Source organism: Aethalodelphis obliquidens, unplaced genomic scaffold, assembly GCF_003676395.1.
Source record: "Aethalodelphis obliquidens isolate GAN/ISIS:26980383/991018 unplaced genomic scaffold, ASM367639v1 scaffold62, whole genome shotgun sequence".
In the NCBI taxonomy this organism is placed as follows: domain Eukaryota; kingdom Metazoa; phylum Chordata; class Mammalia; order Artiodactyla; family Delphinidae; genus Aethalodelphis; species Aethalodelphis obliquidens.
In genome coordinates, this window is record NW_020838006.1 from 2879602 (window position 1) to 2883963 (window position 4362).

Below are 4362 nucleotides of genomic sequence, written 5' to 3' on the forward strand. Positions count from 1 at the left end.
TGGTTGTGTCATGTTTGCTGGCATCCATTGGCAGAAAAATGGCCAAGCTCAAAATCAAAGTGTGAAGAAGAATGTCCCTCTCATGGAGATGGTGTGGGGTGGAGTGAGTGAATAGTTCTAGACAATAATCCAATTCACCATAGAGTCCAGAGCTAAAAGTTTATTTTTAGAAAGTATATTTTAAAAGTGCATTCCCAGGGCTTCCCTGGTGGCACAGTGGTTAAGAATCCACCTGCCAATGCAGGGGACACGGGTTTGATCCCCGGCCCAGGAAGATCCCACGTGCAATGGAGCAACTAAGCCCTGCACCACAACTACTGAGCCTGCACTCGAGAGCCCGCCAGCCACAACTACTGTGGCCCGTGCACCTAGAGCCGGTGCTCCGCAACAAGAGAGGCCAACCGCAATTAGAAGCCCACACACAGCAACGAAGAGTAGCCCCCGCTTGCCGCAACTAGAGAGAGACTGCACACAGCAACGAAGACCCAAGGCAGAAAAAAAAAAAAGTGTGTTTCCAGGTGATTCTAAAGGAGAAGGACCACATATTGTGAGAAGGTGTTGACTTTTAAGAGTGGTGAGCAGACCGGCTGGAGCATGTCCGGGGTCAGGCAGCGGTGCCCCTGGGCCCGGCCATGGTGCAGGCCTGGTACACGGAGAAGTCAGGCGACGACCCACAGCGGCCCCACCGCGGGGAGCCCGGGAGCCCGGTCGCCCTGGAGCAGCTGCGCGGGCTCGGGGTCCTTTACTGGAAGCTGGATGCTGATAAATATGAGAATGATCCAGAATTAGAAAAGATCCGAAAAGAGAGAAACTACTCCTGGATGGACATAATAACCATATGCAAAGACAAACTACCAAATTACGAAGAAAAGATTAAGATGTTTTATGAGGAGTATTTACACCTGGATGACGAGATTCGCTACATCCTGGACGGCAGTGGGTACTTCAATGTGAGGGATAAAGAGGACAGTTACAATCAAGACTTTAAATTTTAACAGAAAAACTTGTACATTGTTTTTTTTTAGTTAACAATTCTGAGATTCAATTATACCTAATTCGTTATAATCAAAGAAAAACCCTAAATTAACCGCATATTTGAAGGGCAGTTTACTTTAAGTACTTTTTTGTTTAAACAGGATTAAAAACCTTTATGTCAAAAAAAAAAAAAAAAAAAAAAGAGTGGAGAGTATATATTTTTGCCACCAGAGGAAATCAGTGGTTTTCTTTCCTTCTTAAAGTTAACTTTTCTATATATTGAACTTCTACTCAATCTACTATTATTAGTTTCATGTCAGTCAAGTATACAAGTCAGGGTTTTCCAGAGATAGAACCAATAGATCATATATAGATATATAGAAGGAGACTCATTACAAGGGATTGGCTCACACATTATGGAGGATGAGAAGTCCCACAGTTGGCTGTCTACAAGTTGGCGGTCCAGGAAACCAAGTGGTGTATGTCCAGTCCAAACCAAAAGGCCTGAGGACCTGGGAGAGCCAATGGTAGAACTCCTAGTCCGAGTCCAAAGGCCCAAGGACCAGGAGCCCCAATGTCCAAGGACAGGAAAAGATGGTGTCCCAGCTCAAGCAGAGAGCAAATTTGCCCTTCCTTTGCCTTTTTGTTCTATCCAGGCCCTCAGTGGACTGGATGACACCCACCTGCATCGGTGAGGGTGATCTTCCTTAGTCTATGAAATCAAATGCTAATTTCTTCCAAAAACACAGACACACCCACAATGTTTTACCAGCTATATGGGCATCGCTTAGCCCACTCAAGTTAACTCCTAAAATTAAGCATCACACCAAGTGATCATCTGATTTTACTGTGTCTTCATTGTATCCACTGTAATTTTGTGTGTGTGTGGGCGGGGGGGGGGGGGTTAAGATGGCTGGAATGTGAATTGGCCCATTTTTTTCCTTTTTCAAAACTTGGGTTCAGAGTTGACTTAATGACTATCTTCTGTTTGGGCCACATATTTATCATGAGTCCATGTAAATCCCCTTTTTTCATATTTTTAAAAAATTTTTTTCTCTTTAATCCTCATAACCTAGTCTCCTTCTGTTCCCCTTCTCTACCTTTGGCAATGATTCTGAATCTTTAAATGTGTAGTTGTCCTTTGGTATCTGCAGGTTCCAGGAGCCCCCTTCAGATACTAAATTCTGAGGATGCTCAAGTCCCTTATATAAAATGGCACAGTATTTATATATAACCTATGCACATCCTCTCGCATACTTTAAATCACCTCTAAATTTCCTATAATAGCTGATATGGTGTAAATGCTATGTAAGTAGTTGCCATTGAATGGCAAATTCAAGTTTTGCTTTTTGGAGCTTTCTGAATTTTTTTCCTGAATATTTTTGATTGTTGGTTGAATACTTGGATGTGGAACCCCTGGATACAGAGGGGCAACCGCTTATCTTTCTGTTTGTATGTGTTCTTTCAAAGTGTGTATTGATAGTTTTGTGCTATTGTATTTTTAAATTATGTAAGTAGTACTGTGTTATAGATCTCATTTTATTCCTTATTTTTGCAATCATTAATTCTCTAATTACACTCATTCATGTTACCGTGCATACCTATTATCCATTGCTTCTCATTGCTATATAGTACTTGGAGGTTTGTATCCACCATTGTGTTTGTTTCCTTTCTCCCAAGGATGGAGGCTCAGATTGCTTCCAGTTCTCCATGACTACCAATAATCCTGAAAAGAAAATCTTTATACATACCCCCTTATGTGCCAAATCTTATGCTACCATCCTAGACAGTCTGTTACCTCAATTTGTCATTAATATGCTATTTAAGGGCTTAAAGCAGGGAAAAGACTTGACCACATTTTGTTTTAGAAAAGTGACTAGATGTCATGTGTAAATGATGTTGAGTTTGGATAAAAACACTGAAAGCAAGGTGGTCAGTTAGGGTTCTGTTGATCATCCAGGCAAAGGCTGAGACAGAACCAGACAAAGTGAGAGAGAAGGAAGAGGGCAGGAGGGGAGGAACTGAGGGCAGTTCAGGGACTAAAATGATGGCTGTGATATCTTCTCTTGGATAGAGAAGGAAGTGAGAGCTTGGAATCTAGAACAATTCCTACATTCCTGGGTTGTATGATCGGGTAAAGCGGTTTGCATTCTAGGATGGTTTCCCTCCAAGATGAGGAATGCTGGAAAAGGAGCAGGTTAGGGGAGATGGTAAAGAAAACAAGCACACCCATCAAGGACTTAATGTCAAATGAAAGCTCCCAAATGAGCTGTGTGTGTGTGTGTGCGTGTGTGCATGTGTGTTTTAATTCCTTTTCTCCAAAAGCAGTGTACATTTTCCCTAATGTATTAGATCTGAGCACCTATTTTATTTCGTACTTGACACCTAATATATGTATGTATATTTGTATTAAATTCTAAATATAACCAGAGGGCTTGCTTATTAATCGAATTTCCTGAGGCATAACTCATTCCCATGAGGTGCTAATAATCTGATAATTTCAGGTCTTTAATGCTATTGATGAGAGCAGTTAAATAACTTCTTAAAGACTCTATTAGTCATATTTGTCTTTTAACTTGGCTAGAATCTGTATTTCTTTCATTATCCCTGTCACTCACACACACACACACACACACACACACACATCTTCCTGTTTTAGGAAACCTTCAACCATGACCATTTGATGGATTATCCTTCAAAAGACAAACTTATCAGATCTAAAAGTATCACCTCAATCACCTTGCTTCTAGTAGGAAGACACTTGCCCCTGGCTTTTGAGAGAAGGTTAAATGAAGCCAGAAGGCTCCTGTGTTCTACCTCATTGACCTCCCCCCAAGGCTGTTCTCTGTGTCTTCCCACTGGGTTGAATCAGTGCCCCCCATTATGCAAGCACTCAGATGTGACAGAAACAGCAGCCTCTTTCAAGCAGAGGAGCAGGCAGTGTGAAGCCACCATCCAGCATCACGGGGAGCAGACTGCCTGGGAAGCAGTGGTGAGGCTGAGCCTGCTGGGCCCCTGGTACCCAAGGCAGAGCATCACTCCCCAGAAGAAGAGAGGATGTTGAGGAAAAAGGTAATAGGGTCAGCATGACAGAAGAGTTACAGCAATTTAAAGAGGGGTGATGGAATGAAGCCACAGAGGAAACTCTTCTCAGTGCAGCTCTGACAAAAATTCAAGCGGTGCAGCTCTTAGATTTCTGTAACATCTGGGAAAATTTGAACATGGTTTGGTTTGTTTGATTTGAAAATTGGTTAAATGCTATAAGGATGGAAAACCGCCAGCATCTGTATTAATCATGTAATTGTCACAGATCCATTCCAATGGAGTTTTGTGTTATTGTTGCTATTCATAGCATTCATTCTTTCTGGCTGACTTTGGGTGCATCTG

The 4362-nt window shown here is 42.1% G+C and overlaps 1 pseudogene; it reads left to right on the plus strand.

Moving 5' to 3' along the window:
* The first annotated feature begins 632 nt into the window (after window positions 1-632).
* On the plus strand, window positions 633-1078 carry LOC113610294 (1,2-dihydroxy-3-keto-5-methylthiopentene dioxygenase pseudogene; annotated as a pseudogene).
* The last annotated feature ends 3284 nt before the right edge of the window (window positions 1079-4362 follow it).